Source organism: Erpetoichthys calabaricus, chromosome 1, assembly GCF_900747795.2.
Source record: "Erpetoichthys calabaricus chromosome 1, fErpCal1.3, whole genome shotgun sequence".
Lineage (NCBI taxonomy): Eukaryota > Metazoa > Chordata > Cladistia > Polypteriformes > Polypteridae > Erpetoichthys > Erpetoichthys calabaricus.
In genome coordinates, this window is record NC_041394.2 from 336,980,738 (window position 1) to 337,001,084 (window position 20,347).

Sequence of the window (20,347 nt, forward strand, 5' to 3'; positions counted from 1 at the left end):
ATTAATCCCTAACCATTAAGCTTCAGTTACCCTGTGCTACTGCAACTCCTGAACTGATAACAGCAGTTTTAACTTTTAATTTTTCTGTGCAGCAACAAGATAATCTATACAGTATATGTGAACAGAATGCAGAACAGGAAATAGAATAATAGGCAGAGAACAAAATAGCTTAAAAAAAAAACCTTTGCCGAACAGTCACTTCTCTTTCGTGCTCCATAAATGGTCTCCATAATGCAGGGTCTTCAGAACTGCAGTAAGGTGTTTGTGGCTGATCATTAGGCAGGGGCTGGGCTCCATCATCATCCTCACTGGACTCACCAAGGGTAACCTTTTGCACCTGGTAGGTTGTGTTGCTCTCACTACACATTGCCATAATATTCTCCTACCCCTCAGACCGGGGCAGGGTAACATGGGCTTCTTCATTGCTACTGCTAAATCCTAATGGTTGTGAAGCTTTATTTTTTTTAAAAAGGAATCTAAGAATTTCAGGCACATTTTGACATATGAAATAAATAATTCTTTAAATCTATTTTGTAATGTGATTTTTTATGACACTATAGGTTGTACAGAAGCTGAGTGCATGGCTAGCCAGTAACCAAATGTGTGAACTTAAGAGTTTTTATGTTATTTTAATATATTAACCATATTAATTGTGATTCCAAATTGTGCCCTGTGTGCCACATGTGTGCATGTGTTTAAATTGTTGTTTGGTTGCATTATCTCTGCGGGGAAAACAGAAGCGCTTAAAATTAAAATCCTTTGAGTCTTATTTCATTACACGAATCACTATAAACTTTGAAAGAAAAAAGTAGTAGAATTACAAGTATTGTACATGCAGGTGGTGGGTGTAACGCAGCAAGATGCAGAGGACAGGAAAATATGAAAGAGGATGATCCGCAGCCGAAAGAAGAAATAATATAGTAGCGAACTGACAGCGGAGCTCCAGTTCGAACATGTGAATACGAGGCGGGCGAATGCGCGTGCACGACAGGGCTGAACGAATTTGGCGGGTAGTACGACATTAGAAACGGAGCATGCGCCATACCGAAAAGCGGAAGAGCACGCGAGAAGCTACGTATTGCCGTGTCTCTTTCAAGCGCGTATTTATTGTCATTAGGCTATTGGGTAACTGAGGAGGTGATCTGACTATGATACCCCGTCAGACTCCAGCTCGTGTATCCCGGCCGGTGTACTGTGAGTTTCATAACTGTGCAGTGTGGCAGGGTGCGAGCGGTTTTAAAAAATCAAATCACACATAAAGCCAAGGGTAAGTGCTCAGAGTGCTGCTTCTTCACTTCATGACTGTGATGTTTTACATACTCTCCAGTGAGATGACAACGACGTTAATTCATTTTGCTTTTTACTTACTGCTAAGGCTGAAATCTTCCCGTCACGTCTTACTGCGTGACGTCATTAAGAGCGCCGGAACTACAGTCGGCGTGATCCTCGTCGAGATTTTCAGTTGTGGAAGTTGTGGACAACAAACTGGAAGCCGTGAATGGGACTGTAAAAACCTGACGTTGAGTGAGTCGGCTTTAAAACGTATAATAACACCCCATACAGGCAGAAGGTAAGTGATCGGAGTTCAAGGCTGTCACACTATGGACGTAGTCCTTTAGATTTGCTCCAGTCACAGAGCACGCTGACTTGAATCGCTGCTAGGGGCATATCTGTCTCGTCCTACATTGCCTTTTGTCTTGTGGAATTTGCTCCCTGAATACCCCAGATGGTTTGCTATCTCTGCTTCGAAGCAACTATTAATATTCACTATTTGCCGTATGTTCCTGTAGCGATTAGTGTCCTTGTGGATTCCCAGAACTCGGTGGGTAATCTGGCTCTGCTGTTTATACATTAACTGTGGTCTGGTTATGTACCTTTAATGAAAACTCTTTGTCTGCGGCACACTTCATGTGACGTTGTTGCGTTCCATCCATACTTTAAAGCGCTGATTAATATTTATTATTTATCGTATGTTTATGGCATGACATGTTATTGTATGACCTCAGTGATGTATTAGGATTACTTGTTTTCTTTATTTAAAGGATTCTCCTGGGTAAAGGTTTATAAATGTGCATCTGGTATTGCTAGAAGCCACCAAATTCTTGAATGCTTTCCAGTACTGGATGAGAAAAAACTGTTTGCAACTAAATAGTGGCAAAATAGAAGCCATTGTTGTGGGTATTCCATGCCATATTAAAAAAATAAAAATAAAACTGGGTACACAGTACTGTAAATGGCCTGATGATTCCATCATTTGCCTTCGTTATTAAGCTGGGTGTTTAGCTTGGCCCCAGTTTCAAACTTTGATAGGGGTGATCCATATAATATGCTGAGAAGTTAGTCCATGCTTTTATATTGCTCCACTTGATATACTAAAGAACATCTAGTCCATATTACTAACCGAGAATGCTAAACCGGATGATGGACGCAGGCACATCCGGCCATGGGCCGTAGCTGCAAAAAGACGTACTGCGCAGGCGCAAAAAGAGTCCGCGAGAGTCGGCTGAGGAGCCGAGAAAGGCGGACAAAAGAGGGCGAGAGAGGCGGATGAGGGTCCGCGAGAGGCGCAGGCGCAAAAAGAGTCCGCGAGAGTCGGAGAAAGGCGGACAAAAGAGGGTGACAAAGGCGGATGAGGGGCCGCGAGAGGCGGACAAGACCACAGAAACAAGGAGTGAGCACATACAAAAAGGAGTCACAGAAATGAGGCGCAAACATAAAAAAGTAGTCAAACGCGGGGAAAGCACGAAACACATTGCACACGAAACTAGACACACCAAAACAAAAGAACATACGAGCGCACAACAGCAAGGCACGACCACACACCCCCCACCCTACAGGCACGGGACGGGACGGGACACACACCAAGAGGGGGATTCAACAAGCCCATGGAAGACAAAAAAAAAGAACACAAAACCACCCCACAGACCCTACAAACAAGGGACGGGACACACACAAATAGGGGGATTCAAACAAGACACAGGAACACAAAAAGAAACAAGACGCTCGCGCAACAACAATCCCCCCACACATCCATAAGAAGTGACACCCAAAGCCACATATTCTAAAGTGAACGTTGACACCTTCACACTAGGCAGCATAGGTGGATGTCCTTTCAATAAAGCACTATTAACCGTTCAACTGCAGAAAAGGATACATATTAACAGTGAGTGCGATCCTCCTTATTACTTATCCATATTTCGCATGCTGAGAAAGAAACAAGTCATGAATACACGATCACGGGTACAAAACGATTCGGAAAGGATAACGGGAACGTGCCCAAATGGACCGACACAATGAACGTAGACGCATTCAGCGCGCGTGTCAAAGTGCTGCATCGAAAGAAGCGCGATTTCAAACCGAAAGAGCTCGCGTATCAGACATACAAAAAAGGGAGCGAAGAGACAGAATAAATGAACGGAGACGTGAACAAAGCGCAAATGAACTGACAGAAAAAAAAAAAAGCAAGATGCGAAAAGCACCAAGCTCAAATGACCGACATACAAAAACGGACAAGGCTCGATACAAACAATGCACGGCGTAGACTAAAACGGACTTTGCGCAAAGCGGAGGCGAATAAAAAAAAGAAACAAATTGTGCGTCACAAATAATGGACATGCAACAAAAAGGCAATCAAACGCAAAAAGAAAAAAATGCCCGTCGCGGACATCAACGCCACACACCTGTTAAACGCTTACGCCAAATGGCTGAAAACGCCTTCAATAAGGAATCCACTATTGAGGAAAATTCATTGGGATTAATGAATGTCATTTGCAATCATTGTCATTCACTTAACTTCACAGAAGAAACAACTGGCAATACAAATAATGAATTTACACGTTGTTGTCAAAAAGGTCAGAGTAGACTGCCTCCTTTACATTCATATCCTGAATATCTAAAGAAGCTTCTAACTAACGATGTGCCTGAAAGTAAAAACTTTATGAACTGCATTAGATCCTACAATAGTTCATTTGCTTTTGCATCTACCGGAGTACATATCAGGCCACCAAAAGGCAATGGCCCATACTGCTTTCGCATATGTGGACAAATATTGCATCGCATTGCAACAGTGCACCCTGAAACAAATCCACAACGCAAATATGCACAAATCTACATCCTAGATCCAGATGAGGCAATCTATCAACGCATGAACCTTCCTGAAAACAAACAATGCACAGAGCTTATAATGAGACACGTCACTCATGTCATAAACAATCACCCATTAGCTAAGTCTATAAAAATGCTACATGAAGTTGAAAAGGAGGCAAATACAAAAGCAAATGCAGAAGGTATAGCAGCAACTACAATTGCTTTGGTCTTGATAAAGGACAAAGAACAAGATCCAAGACGATACAATCTGCCCGTCGTTAATGAAGTGGCAATTGTCTTTCAAAGTAAAGATGGTGAGCCTCCATTTCACAGAGATATTATTCTACATTTACGTCCTGATAAAAACAACACACCTACATTCCAACGCAATGTTGCCTTCTCACGTGTTCGACGTTCATCTGACGTTAGAGTTAAAATTATAAATGGTCCATGCCAAGGAAGACTCATTCAAGGACAAGACACCATCTTTACTACTAATGTTGTATACAAAGAAATATTCCAATAAAACATTAATATATGCCAAACACTATTTGTTATTTCTATGCGCATCATCCAAAGCTGCACACTATTCTATATCTAATTCATACATCTCACTCTATCCACATTACTAACCGAGAATGATAAACCGGATGGACGCAGGGACATCCGGCAATGGGCCGTGGATGCAAAAGACTTACTGCGCAGGCGCCCCACAAATCCCCCCCCCCCCGCAAGCAACGGGAACCGGATGGAATGCAACCTAAAATAAAAAATGAGGCACCGCGCACAGAAAAAAGGAGTCAGACCACAGAAAAAAGGAGTCAGATGCTGGCGCTGTGCACGAAACCCATTGCACACGAAACGGGACACACACAAAGAGCAGGATTCAACAAGCCCCTACCAAAGCAAAAAAAAAAGAAGCCGCGAGCACCACACAAAACCCATTGGACACAAAACGGGACAGACTACGGACATAGCACACGAAACGTACACAAAAACGACGATTCACACCCACGACCACACTAACATAAATAACAAATGACACACAAAGCCCCATTTCTAAATGAACCGTCCCTATTAAACATACGTCATCTCAACATGTTCACACTATGCAGCATAGCTGGATCTCATTACAATGTGGCACTATTAACCGTTCAACCGCAGAAAAGGCTCCATATTAACAGTGAGTGCGATCCTCCTTATTACTTATCCATATATCTAACGCTGAAGAACAAACAAGTCATGAATTCACGATCACGGGTACAACATGAACGTAGACGCATGCAGCGCGCGTCTCACAGTGCTGCATCGATACAGGCACGGGTTCAAAACGAAACACCTCCCGTCTCAGACATACAGAAACGACAGCGAAGGGACAAAATAAATAAACGCAGACGTCTACACCGCGCATCTGGAATGCCGGAAAACAAGCAGGCAAGGCTCCAAAAAGAGAAAGCTCAACTGACCTACATACAAAAACAACCAAGGCTCAATACAAACAATGCACGCCGTAAACTACAACGGGCTTCTCACACAGCACAGGCAAATCGATTACAGCTCCAAAACAACATGTCCCAAATACTGGACATACAACGACGCGCCTCTCAAACAGCACAAGCAAAACATACAGGTCACGGACATCAACGACAGACACCTGCTAAACGCTTACGCCAGTTAGCTGACAACGTGTTCAATAATGAGTCCACTATTCAAGAAAATTCATTCGGATTAATGAATGTCATTTGCAATCATTGTTATTCACTTAACTTCCCTGAAGAAACAACTGGCAATACAAGTAATTCATTTACACGTTGTTGTCAAAAGGATCAAATTAGACTGCCTCCTTTACATTCATATCCTGAATATCTACAGAAGCTTCTAACTAACGATGTACCTGAAAGTGAAATCTTTATCAACTACATTAGATCCTACAAATCAGTATCCACTATGAACATGAACAGTAGCACTGCACGTGACATCCGTCTTGCAAAACTGTTAATTATTGATGAATGTACAATGGCATCCAGTCACTTACTCAACACCATTCATAAACTTCTACAAACGTTGATGAATAATAATATTCCCTTTCGATGAACGGTACTTTTATTAGGAGGAGATTTTACACAGTGCTTAGCTATTGTTCCACATGCCATGCACTCAGCTATTGTTCAGTGCACCTTAAAATACGCAGACAATTGGCATTGCTTTCAAAAGATACAGTTAGTACAAAACATGCGATGTCCAGATCCAGATCATAACAATTGGTTATTACAACTGGGAGATGGTACACTCACCAATACAGATAGACTTCACCCAGATATTATTACAATTCTTCAAGCCTTTATCTGAGACGACTTAGTTACAGAGATATTTGGAACAACAATCTCATTAGACCAAATGCCCCTTTTAACACAACGCACTATATTATGTCCAAAAAATATTAATGTGTAAAACATAAATACCCAAGTCATTGCATTACTTCCTGGAGAGACACAACTCTTTCTAAGCTCTGACAAAGTTGACTCTTATCACGACAATGACCATCTTCATTGACCTTACAAGTTCTGACCTGGAATTACCTTTTACACTTAAACGGCGTTTACAAAGAAATTTTCCAATAAACCTTTACACTGTGCCATACACTTTATTGTTTGCTTTCTATATGCATCATCTACAACTTCACACTATTCTACATCTCATTCATACATCACGCTCTTTGTCATTTCCCAACACCAGGGGTTGGCGAGCGAAGCGAGCAGGGGGCGGAGCCCCCTAGTAGTTACAGGTTGTGCAAAATACTGCTTCACTAATACAAAAAAGTATTCCCTTATAACACCTGTTCTTTATTTTGTTTGCCTATTAAGGAGTAGATCTCATATAAGAGTCTGCACATTGTTTGCTGGCAGTCACATGTGTTTGGAATTAATTTATTCCATCCACTTCTGCTATCTTCTAATTCTCTGCCCATCCTGTGGAAAGCTTTCTGCAATAGGTGGAGTCTTTTGTTTCATTGTCCCGCACCTATGGAACAAATTGATACAGTTTGTTTGGGCCTTGTGTGTTTTCAGTGTTTGAGTTTTAATATACCATTTTTTTTTTAGTGTTTTATTTGTTTCTATATTAATGTAAGCAGCTAGAGATGACATTATTTATGATGTGTTCCATATACACTACAAGTCAAAAGTTTTAGAAAACCTCAGTTTTTCTTCAAGTTTAATCAGTTGAAACACAATGAATCACCTAACATTTTGAAAAGGTAAGTAATAAACTTCCAGAGGTTTACATTTATAAAGTTTAGGTTAGCAAAAATTGGGGGAAAAAAGAGGAAATTTCAGAATATTACAAATACGCATTCTTCAGGGAACAACTAATAGGTTACAACCTACAGATATTCTGCAGCAATTCAAGTAAATGAAGCCTTGCAAATTGAAACAAACAATTGGCACAGGTGTCCCAACTTGTGCTGATTTACTTTAAAACTCTTCTGTCTGTCTTAAAGCAGATTGTTACAGATGTGTTACTGCACCCTCTGAAGTACTATTTGGACAATATCACACTGTAGAAAGTGAAATTGCAATTAACAAATGAAATGAGACAAAGCATTATTATCCTTAGAAGTGTAGGTGTTTTCATTTAGAGAAACTGCAAAAGAAAAATCAGTGTCGGTGAGTACAGTGGTGTTCTACACAATCCAAAGGCAAATGAAAACGGGAAGAGATCTGGCAGACCCAAAGTCACAAGCCAATTGGAAGACACATTGTCAATGGTCGTTAGCTGGTGTGATAGATGCCTCACAGCACAACTGTTTCAGGCATGGCCTAACAGTGGTCAATACAAGCAAGTGTCAGTTTCTACTGTAAAGAGTAGACTTGGTGCTACATGTGGGCGAGTGGAAGTAAGAAAGGACAAAATAAGGCCTGGAAATACTGGCTGTGGACTACTGCAGGATGGAAAGAAAGTTTCATGGACTGATGAATCCCAATTGGAAATCTTCAGGTCATCATGCAGGGTGTTTGTATGCCGTCGAGTTGGTGACAGGATCGTTCCTCAGTGTGTGACACCAGTTGTCAAACATAGTGGAGGACTTGTGGTGGTCTGGGGTTCTTTTTCTGGAGACAGAGTTGGTGACTTGCACTGGCATTCTGAATCAAAAGGGTTATCACAGTTTGGCTCTTAGATCAGCAAAAAGGGGGCTACTTTGATGAATCAAAAATGTGAATAAAATTTGGTACACTTAATGATTCCTTGATTTATTTTTTTATTTGCCATTGTTTATTTCTTCTCTGCTAGAGTAATATTGTCCAAGTAGTACCTCAGATGGTGTAGTAATACATTGTTTTCCAACTCTGCTATAAAACAGACAGAGGGCTTTAGATAGATAGATAGATAGATAGATAGATAGATAGATAGATAGATAGATAGATAGATAGATACTTTATTAATCCCAAGGGGAAATTCACATACTCCAGCAGCAGTCCTGTCACTGTCACTGTCCTGCCCTCCACACAGACTACGTGTTTTGACAGGCAGATAAACACCTTTCCTTTTCCAAAACTCTATAGACAGTCGTTTCTTTATCCACAGGTTTTTTGAAATTAAAAGGAAATTTTAAGGAATCAACAGAGGTTGGGACACCTGTGCAAATTGTTTGCTTCAACTTGCAAGGCTTCATTTACTTGAATTGCTGCGGAGCGTAACCTATTAGTTGTTCACTGAAGAAGGCCCATTTGTAATATCCTGAAATTTCTATTTTTTGATCACTTTCTGCTAACCTAAACTTTAAATTTAACCCTTTGGCAGTTTACTGCTTACCTTTTCACCATTTTAAGTTATTCATTGCATTTCATTTGATTAAATTTGAAGACAAAAAAAAAGTTCTAAAACTTTTGACTGGTTGTGTAAATAGAATTTGCTAATTTATTATTATGCTTGTTTCACTTTCATCAGCCTGTCATGGTGAGGACATCAAACTAAGGGTGTATTCACACTATGCACATTTGTGCCGTGCCCAAGCACGATTTGTCCCTCCCCTACTGGTCAGCACTACACTTTCGCATTTTAGGCCTGGGCACACTTTAGTCATAGTCATGCGAATTTGTGTAAAGACAAAACAAGATCCGAATACGGAGTGATGGCATGAATGACAAAATGACTGTCCTTATTTTGTGTGTTTGTTTTTTTTTTTTTTTTTTGGAGTCGTGTAGGACAGGATAATGCTCTATCCTTTTACAACTTTATTGAATGTGCAGCGCAGCGTTTTGCTGTTGTGGAAGTAACCCCCCTGAGGAAGACAGGAATAGTTCAATCAATCATACTTTCTTCAGTCACAGATGAGTACATAGGATTCATGCTTTGCAAAGCAGAAAAGTAAAGTTCCCCTGTTTCAATTGGCTTTTAATATTCATTTTCCTCCCTCCCCCTTACTTATTAAACAGCATCTAAGCATTTCATCAAATCGGCCAAAAGTTTCTTTTTTGTGTATGTGTCCAGAGGGGCCCCAGAGAAGGAAAGGTCATCCTTCCTGTGTCTAACAGACGCGTTCCTAAAGAAGGAAGTTACCCAAGTTCAGCTTACTTCACCTTATCTTATGATAGACGCCTGTATGAATAACGTGCCGTTATAATAAAACCGCTTTTAATCCTTAGTAGCTTGCAAGCAGTTTGTCATGAGCTGTTTACTAAAACAGATGGCCTGCTAGTAGTTTGGGACTGAGGGGATAATAAGAGAGGTAGATGTTAAAAAAAAAGAATAAAAAAAGGTACTTTTATTATCCCACGATAGAGAAGGATGCACAAAAAAATTGTACAAATAATCCTGTGACAAAACAAATCTAATTATGAAAAATGTGAAGACAAAATAGAAATTGTAAAACACCGTAATATCTTACCCTAATATACAGGGTGGTCCAGATCTAATTATGCAACTGTTTGACTGACGACCGTCTCCCCGCCATTTTGGAATGCAAGGCAGGTGCTGCCATCTATCGGCAACAAAAATAATTTTAAGTGAAATCTCTATGTGCAGGCAGGTGCTGTGAATTCTCTATGTAATAAACTTAAGTTATAGTGTAATGAAAATTGCATAATTAGATCTGGACCACCCTATTTATACACTCAATTCTAGTCCATGTAAGGGCATCAGCAGCCTTAAAATAAAACAAAACTGGACTCTGTTTCAGCCCATGTCATAAATACAACTCCTCAAAAAAAAACCTCTCGGAAGGAGCCTAACACACTCCTTTACATCAACCAGCAGCTCAGCCACCAGGCACCTCTTAGTCTGGCGTGCATCGTACTGCCTAACCCTTCTTCTTAATTCTCTCCAAATGATCGTCCCCCCTCTTGCGGCCACAGCTGTATTTATAAAGACTTCTTCATCCACAAGGTCGGCTTGCCTAAACGTATGGAGATACCATTTTGTGCCTGCCGGGGAAATCATACACTTCTAGTAAAAATCAAAATATCCAAAAACAAAATACACACAATAAAACACTAAACAACAAAAAGCATTTATACCTAACCTCGAGGTTACTAAGATACAAACGGAAACCTTACGGTACACATAGACTACTAATCCAACTTGAACTCCTCCACTAGCTGTCTTTTGACTTTTCCAGGCACCCATGACTGCGTTTAACTTCAGTGTCACCTTTAAAACACCACTCAATAAAAGTGAAATGTTGCGCACGAAGCTTGCATCCGAAATTAAAAAAAAAAAAAAACGAAACAAACAACCTGATGGTAAGTCCAAAAACCTTGGTTAAGTGAGTTTTTTTACCATTGTAAACTCGCTGGCATATTGGTGATTTCGGTTCATACCTAAAACTTCTTGAGAATCTTGCCCCAGTATCTATCTGTATTATACCGTTTTAGCGTCATGTTGAGGCTATAGCATCACACAGTTAAGTTTTCTTTCACACTGTTAATTGTGCTGTATGTACAAGATTATTTTTATGCAGACAGATGATGTTAAGGGAGGAATTTGCAGCTTTTCTTACCATCTGCAATTCACGTTCATCTGTAAGGTGAGAATAAAAACCTGTTTTTTAACTCAAATCTTCTTCTTCTTTCGGCTGCTCCCTTTAGGGGTTGCCACAGTGGATCATCTTCTTCCATATCTTTCTGTCCTCTACATCTTGCTCAGTCACACCCATCACCTGCATGTCCTCTCTCACCACATCCATAAACCTTTTCTTAGGCCTTCCTCTTTTCCTCTTCCCTGGCAGCTCTATCCTTAGCATCCTTCACCCAATATACTCAGCATCTCTCCTCTGCATATATCCAAACCAACACAATCTCCCCTCTCTGACTTTGTCTCCCAACCGTCCAACTTGAGCTGACCCTCTAATGTCCTCATTTCTAATCCTATCCATCCTCGTCACACCCAGTGCAAATCTGACTATGTTTAATGGGTTTCAGCGTGAGTCACTCCAAACAATTAATCAAAATTGGCCTGAGTTCCACCTCTGTGTGTATTGTCATTGAGATGGTCCTTTTGAAGTGGACAGTGACCACAGCTACTCTCAGCAGAAAACTGAAGGTGTCATCTCTGTGGTGGCTACAGGGTTTAATACAAATGCCTTTAGTATTAGGGTGTTGTACCATGTTAGCCATTATGAATGCAGTGAAAAGTCAAGCAAAATAACACCTTTTATTGGTTACTAAAAAGATTACAATATGCAAACTTTCGAGACAACTCAGGCCTCTTCTTCAGGCAAGATGTAATCGAGTTGCCTCGAAAGTTTGCATATTGTAATCTTTTTAGTAGCCAATAAAAGGTGTCATTTTGTTTGACTTTTCATTAGAAACTCCTTGAAATTCCATCTGTAAGATGAACTGTGTAATGCTGCTGTTGCGATCAAAGCGGTTGTGTAGGACATTAAGCTCACTGGGAAGAGAGTGTGGATGCACACAAACTTCTTACAACCACCCCACCTTGACTCGCACTGTCTTGCATATCACACACCTGTATACGGTCCTGGAAGGTGGCCGTATTTCATAGGTGCTCATATCTGTGTTTCAAATGAAGATTGTCTGTGTTTGTGTAAAACGTTTGTTTCCACAAAATGAAATCGGCAAATATGAAACTTGCATTGAGCTGTTGAACACAGAGCTGAAGGTCTGTTGTGCAGACTTTTTCTTAAATTTTCCAGATGTGTAGCTGCTGCACTCCTCCATTATACACATTTTTTTCTTTGAATTTATTTGTAAACACTCTTGACTCCTGATGTCTCGGTTATTTTGTCTTCTATTAGACTTCATACAGTGAGGTCTAAATTACTATTACTGCTGTGTACACAGGCAATGTATTTTATATTTGCAAAAGAATTTGAGTGCTTCGGATAATGTTAATAAATCAGAAGTACAGCCTGACACCTTTGGATAATTTTACTACAGGTGTTTGTTAAGCAGTGATATTGCAAATTTTAGTTTTTTTTCATTCATGGAGGAGACTTCTCTGAAATATGCAGTTCTTTTTATTGTCTATCGGGATTGCAGTGAGGCTCCAGCTTTTGTTTCATGTCTGATGATGATAATCATATTACTATTAATTTTATTTTATTTGTATAGCCCTTTTCCCATGCAAAAAAGCGCTTTACAGAAATTCTTAGTGGACAACATGACACGTAACACTAGATGCAAATAATATCCGTATAAAACACTAAATAAAGGGAAACAAAGCCTTGATTAAGAAACAATAAATCAAAATAAAAGTACAAAATTCTACAAGAAAACCCTGAAGCAATAACATGATTTGCGTTAGTATCAAAAATTATCCTGAGCGCCAGGGGCCTCCTTGCATGGATTTGAGTGTGAAAATTTGAACAAAAAAAAAAAAAAAAAAAGGATAATTAATATGTGTGATGCTATGGCCTCACCACGAGGCTAACAGAGTACAGTGCAGATGGATATTGAATGGCGAAATACAACAGTAAGCTTAATATGCGATCAGCAATAAGTCAGCCGGTGTACAGCGAACAAAAATATTTAGCAAGTTCAAACTTACTGACAGTTTGTTTGTTTGTTTTTTTTCAGATGTTCCGGCATTCTTTTCAGCTATGAGCCACGCGTGTTATCCCATTTTTACCGGCCAGCGATTTAAAGGAGGCTCCGAAGCTAAGCGCAGTCTCAGGTGCATGGGAAAGCAGAAAGACAGTTACAGGGGAGTCCTTGTTGGTTTAGTGGTGGATGTACACTCTAGCGTTTTCTTTTTTTGTCTTAGTAACCTTGAGGTAAGGTTTAATTAATTTTAAATGTTATTTAGTGTTTTTAAATATGTTTATTTTGCTGTTGGATATTTTTGTTTTTTTCGCATTTTACGCATATGCTTTTGTTAGTCGGCTTGTGACAATATGCACACCAAAAACCATCTGATTTATATAACCTAGCCATATGCACATTTCTACGCAACTTATCCTTTAAAAATCACAATCGCATCAAAGATATGCGTATATGAATGCACCTCAAACGCTGCCCTTAAATTGCCCATATATGCACAGTATTTTCTTGCTTTTCCTCTGCATTCTGATGGTCTGGGAAAGGTGTAAGGTGCCAGCGTCTGAGCGGGTAGCCACTATCACCCGGCACATGTAATGACATGATTACATTACAGTGAATAGTACAGGCCATTATAAAACACTGGGGGTTCAAGCCAGCCACTACATCATGTCTGCCAAAGTTACTCTGCCTCAAAATAAACAAATCACAGAAACACATTTGTCAGCCGCATCTTGGAATCGCAGATGAATTGTGGATTACACACTGAAACAAGTATAACCTCCATTCAACTTAAAATAGTTAAGGTAATGATTCACACTTAATATTTTCAATCTGAACCAATATAATTCTTTTTATCTTATTGAACCCACAATTTTTAAGTTGAGGCAAATCGTTTACAGTGTTTGGGTGCAATTCATTTGTTTTATACTGAAGTAAATCCATTTTTTTAAGTTGTTACAATTTAAAATGGTTTATTGGTCATAACCTGTTTTTATGCTATTAGAAATATTATGAACGTAACACATTCCAAATGCTGTACTTTTTACATTTATTTAAAAATTTAGTGCAAATACACAAGCATTTTGCAGTGTAAATCTTAAATATACAACAAAAAATTAAAAGTTTCTACAGCTTTCTTGAAAGTATGTTTTGTTACGTGTTCTTATACTTAAAATTAACAGTTGAGAAACAGGGTTAATTACCAGAAATCCTCCATTATAAAAGTCTGCTGCTGAAAATGACCAGACCTGGATAGCCACGTCCACTCCACTCGGGAAAGTGTTCTTCTTTTTAGGCAGTTGGAAAGCCAGCACGCTGGAAAGTTCGACCGGAAGAAGAATATACAAACTCCCACACAGCACATGAACAACCTAAAATATTAGGTTAACTGAAAGGATTTTTATGTTCATTCCCTCCACCATAACTTACTTTGTTACAAACACATTTTTTTTACTTTGATTGAGATCTGAAAGCAAATATTTCATACTACAACACTAAATGACTAATCTTAAGTTGCTTGAAAGAGAAAAATTACATTGAATGAACAACATCAATGTTGTACTTTTTTCAGTGCATTAGGAGAACTGGACACTGCAGCGAATTGCTGTTTATGTTGGGAAACTCATTTATTTTTTTGTTTTTTGCATGTGCACCCACACCATACAATGTAATGCTTCTCTGGTTGGTTAATGGCTTCCAGCACAGCGAGCTTGACGAGTAAAGCTTAGCTGAGATATTCGTGATCTGTCGGCCAGCCCCCTAAAAAGTGTCAACGGGTAGTCGATATAAACTGATGATAAACTGAATGTCTTCTGTGCAAATGCGTTGCCTTGACCCTCTTAAAAGAGTAGTAAAATACAGTCTATACATCATATTTATCAATTGTGAGGTGTAATATATTTGTCATGTCAATGCACATTGTAATAATGGGTCGGTGATATGAATTATTATGCATGTGCGAGTCAACACTTAGCTGGTTTGCCTGCCTTTCTCTTCTTAAGGGTGTCGTCATTTCCAATATTCTCCAAAAGATTTGTCATTAACATACACCAGCCTCACCGCCAGAAAATCTTGAGCCACTGACTATGACTGAGCACCTGGGCCCCTTGGCTCCATACTACGATAATTTTGCCTCCCCAAGCCGATCGAGTGACGAACGTATGCTACACTCAAGCTTAACATCAATCACATTGAAATTTTGTGCAACCGTAATTCAGTTTATATAATATCGTATCGCATGTCGTGTTTCATGATGCGTGGAAGGTCTGGTAGCTCTGAATTAAAATTACTGTATCCACATATCTGTATGTGTATCTCATGGTATGATATCAACGATCACAGTGCCCATGTTTGCGCCATACACATTCTTGACGTGAATCCCCTCATCTTTCAAATGATGTGACAGATCTTTTGCATATTTTGCATCTAAATTTGCACAAGAGGCTGAGATCTCCTCCGTGCTCATGCTCCTAAAGTTTACTATTGGACAAAAAAGGCGACATACGTTGTTGGGGCTTTCAAAATGTCCGGACAATTCTGAAGTTAAGGAATCCATTGTAACGTGAAATGTGCCTCTTCTGAATGTTTACTTCTGGATCTGGGGATTCCTGATCATCTGTTTTTGTGTCAAATCCGTCGGACTCAATAAGACGTCTCAGTCTTTTGTAACGCTGACCTGATTTGAATACTGCAGGGATTTCCATTTCATTTGCCGCTGCTTTAGCTTCGCGCAAGAGAGCCTTGCGCTGCTCGGGCCCCTGACAGCTGGCATGGTTGCCTCCCCCTGGTGGCGGCTCTGTATACACGTTCCCCCATCAAGTTTTCTTTATATATATATATATATATATATATATAACGTCTACGCGTGGAAGTGTATGTGTCTGTCCAGCCCGGAAGTGAGAGATGGAGTTGGGCTAAGGGCTTCACCTCCGAGGAAACAGAAAACTCGCTTAGCCGTTAATAACACAAGCGAGGTGAGCACGTCAGCAAAATGAAACCTCAGAGGAAAGACAACGTCGCTTAGCCGCTAACATTGGCAGAACGGTATCCCTTTTACTTTTCCTCCCGCCGCTAATACACAAGCGATGCGAGCATATCGGAAACACAAGAGCTCCTAGGAGAGAGATGCCCAGAGTAGTTCCTTTCAGTTACCTGACATCTCTACATTTCATTTTTTTTCTGACAATTTCAATAGTTTCTAGGACCCCGGGCTTTTTACAGCACGGGCTTACACAGCCATATTTTATAAATCCCAATATTTGCCTGGGAAGTTGCATACACACTTTTTTAAGCCTCTTTTTGTGCGTATGCCAGCTTTATAAATAAGGTCTCTAAATAAACACATAAACAAAATGCGTGAAAATGTCCGGATAAGTTAATTTTTTTTTTGTTTGTTTTTTTAAAGAATGAGTTGAGTCAGCTGATGTATTTAATTTTTGGGAGGTCATTCCAAAGTCTGGGCACTCTAGAGCTGAAGGCTGTGTCACCCACCCATAGAGCAGCGGCTAGTATGGGGCACAACGTGATTGCCAGGATCAGGTGACCAGGCACAGAATGATGGAGGAGGTTGCTAATGTGTTTTGGCGCCAGGCCGGCCATTTGACGCCTTCTAGGTTGGTAGCTGTATTCTGTATTCAATCCCATAAAACGCAGGGAGCCAAACTTAAGGTGGAGCAGGATAGGTGATGTGAGCCTGCTGGTTCGGGTCTGTCTAAAGATTCTTGCAATAGAATTTTGAACAGAATGGAGATGTGATAAAATATTAGAGGGGGCACCTGCCAGTTGGGAAGACTGCATTTATTGCTTGTGTGTATTTGAGTTTTTTTGCTGCTGTTTTGTAATTTTATTTAGTTGTGATCATCCTTTTGCTTGGTAATTTATCATTTACTATGTCTTTTTTTGTAATGTTGCTATTTTTTTTTTTGTTTCCCCAGCCTACCATGTGTTCTAGCTGTGGAGCTTGGGGTTGGGAACCAGATCACCTAATCTGCAGATGCACTGCCGATGGGATGAGCACCTAAGACTCTCTTGTACTGTATAAGCAAGCTTCGACCTCCCAGTGTAACTGCTCGAGCACTGCGGAATTCTCTTGGTCCCCTCCTCTTGAGTTGGATTTAGTCTTTTTTTTTTTTAAGTAAGTTGCTGCTTTATTTATTTATTGGGGTTTTCCTCTCTTATTGTTAAAGGCTCCTTCTAGTTAAAAGTTCTCTAAGTTTTAGTCATGGGTTTCCTCCTATTAATCTAAAAAGCGTAGCCTTCTGCTCTTTGAGTAAGTTAGCCTGGTCCAAAGTTGTTTTTTTTTTGGCCTCCTTTGTTAGTTCTTGTGGTAGAGATTTTAATATCTCTCTATTATAATAAAAAATCATGGGAAGAGAGATGAGACATGACTTTCTCAGATAGACACTTTCACGTCCCGCGAGGCTAGTCTTTGTGCCAAGAGATTTAACTACGCCCGGGGGCCAGAAATAAAAGACAAAGAGTAGATGACAAAGTAGAAAGTCGTAAGGAATTCAAAAACGTTGGTGCGATACACATGCAAAGCAGGACAGAGACAACGAAAGTACTAAAATTTTGAAATGGAAATTATTACTTGGTGAAATAATGGAACAGCGAAAAGAGATTGACTGTATTGTTCGGATTTAAACTTTAAGTCAGAGACTTGTAGATCATCTAATTCGTGTGTTTCTTCCCAATGAAGAGGCCTATCTGCGAGAATTAAAAGTTTTGTTGTTTGGTGAAAGTGAAATCCACATACGTGAGCGGCAGAGACGTGAAGCTGCTGGTGCGTAGCGTAGGCAGGAGGGTTGGCGAGCAAAGCGAAGCCCCCTAGTCTTATAAAAGAAAGAAACACCCCCTATCAAGACAAGTCAGTAATCGGGAAGGAGAAGAGCTGTTCATGGTATCTTTTAATTACTCCTCGGCCAAATGCCTTAGAGGGTTCATTCATCAAAAGCAGTCTGTTACAGCCTGGTCAGAGAAACAAAGAATAGAGGTTCAGTTTATAAACTACTGAATTTACATATAGTGTTAATTGATGCTTACCGTATTTTTTGCTCCATAAGACACACCTGACCATTAGACGCACCTAGGTTTAGATGAGGAAAACAAGAAAAAAAATATTCTGAACCAAATGGTGTACTAATATGTTTAATAAAATATAGCAGAATAATATTTCAACCATGTAAATTCAACAGCGGTATTAAGAAACATCATTACTGTCATTAACAAGTAAGGAGAGACTTCTAGTTTTATGGAAACCCCAAGAACTCCTCATCGCTAGTGTCAGAATTTATGAAGCTCAGTTGCTCACGATCACTTTGCAGGAGCACGTTACCTATCATCACGCACGTTTGGACCAATGCTCCCTGAAGTTATATTGCTAGTCTAGTCCCATCTATATTTGTAACGCCACATAGCCCTTCATCTCGTGTTTTGTTGTGGGTTTCCAGTTTGAAAAATGAGAATGCGGTGCAAGCACAGCCCTTGATTCAAAAAATTGCTCTGCATACCTGTTTGTCTCATCTGACAGTAGCTGAAAGGCAGCTTCAGGAAAGAACAGCCTGAAGTAGTCCAGTGGCTGGTAATCTGTCGGGTCCAACAGCAAGCCATACTGTCTTGTGAAGTCCGGTAGCCAGTTTGGCTCCCACGGATCGATGTCTAGGTATTCCTCCCACACGAACCTTGCCATAGGTGCACGAATGCGCTCAGCTGGGGTGGCATCGGCTGGTGTCCCGATCAGCTGATACCAGTTCATCACTCTCTTGTTCGATCTCCTGATCACTCTCAACAAAAGTCTGACTCAGTGATAATGCGCAAAACATTTGTTTTCTGCACTCGCTTCGCTCCCTCGTGAGATGTTGATGCCATCTTGCCTTTGTTTACATTTGTTTACATTTCGCAACTCACGCACACGCAAGGATTAGATGCCGAGTCAATGAGTCTAACATTCCTCCAAGCACAGAGGGAATGCCTGTAACGTAACAGTGAGTGTTGTTGCCCTCTATCCCTGGATGTTGACTTTTGTCAGGTAATACACATCATGGTCTGTGACGCAATTTTCGCTCCATAAGACGCACAGACATTTCCAACCTTCTTTTGGGGGAAAAAAAAGTGCGTCTTACGGTGCGAAAAATACGGTACATTTATTCTGGTTGGTTTACACCCAAATAAATGACTTGTATAAAATGAAAGTCTATTATATTATATTCTGATTCTTCTTATACCTTTGAGTTGAGTTACCACCGTTGACATTTCTGTGCATGTAACAGCTGTCCATTCTGGTTCTTTACAGGACATCTGCTGATTTCTTAGTCATCTTTCAGTACATTTGTCCTGTATTTGATTTCCTGTTATGCCCGCAAAGGTTTCTGACATTTATTATCCCTTTATGCTATTTCTATAAAATGAAAGCCATGTAACTCTAAAATTATTCTTCCACATTCCTTGATTAAGTTATTTGAGTTATTCTGATAAGTAAGAGTGGTTGGAGGGTCACTGTTCTTTTTTTGCATTTTTGAATTTTATTATTGTTAACTATCTTGTCGGTAAGTTGTTTCATTATTCTCTGCTCCTAGCCTTTTAGGCTGTATGACGTCGTCGTAGTACTCATAAACTGTCATTTCTATTCTGTGGCTTGTTTTCTCAGAGTTACCACCAGTCGTTTCACTTAAAACTGTAGCCGACCAAACAGTTTTTGTGTTGAACTCGTCATTTAAACAAAGGTTGCTGTCAGTTCAGCGAAGTTCCCGTCTGATTGGAATAATTGACCAAGTAGTGTGGTAGACAGTAAGACTTTAGGAACTTTCAAAACATGACTTGATGTTTCTTTTAGAAGAGAATAAGCAGATAGGACTGGCGAGCTTTGTTGGGCTGAATGGCCTGTTCTCGTCTAGAGTGTTCTAATTACTTAAGAAGGGAGAAGTCTGACTCCGGTTGAGAAACATAATACAGTGGCAGCAAAACCCAAAAAGTCCTGGGCATGCAGCCGTTTGATATGAGAAACGTATCTTGTTGATTTCTGATTAGATGTGTGAGATTAAAATCCAGTTTCTCTTGATAATTTTTTTTTCTATTTGCTGCTTTAGATGTTATTGTACGGATAACTTGTTTTACCCTGTACTGTAATCTTTACTCTGTAAAGCACCTTACAGTGGTGCCTGCTGTTAATGATGCTGTTTAAAACAGGAATTGACACCTGGTAAATTTCCTTAATGTAATAGGAAATGTGGAAAAATGTATTTGGTTAACTGATTATCAGTCTTCCC

At 40.0% G+C, this 20,347-nt stretch overlaps 1 long non-coding RNA gene across 1 annotated transcript; it reads left to right on the top strand.

The window, feature by feature from the left end:
• Positions 1–1,157: 1,157 nt before the first annotated feature.
• Positions 1,158–17,209, top strand: LOC127527911 (uncharacterized). The gene is made up of 3 exons (XR_007935087.1): positions 1,158–1,267; positions 1,376–1,570; positions 17,018–17,209. It is a non-coding gene; the product is annotated as an uncharacterized LOC127527911 (long non-coding RNA).
• Positions 17,210–20,347: the final 3,138 nt, after the last annotated feature.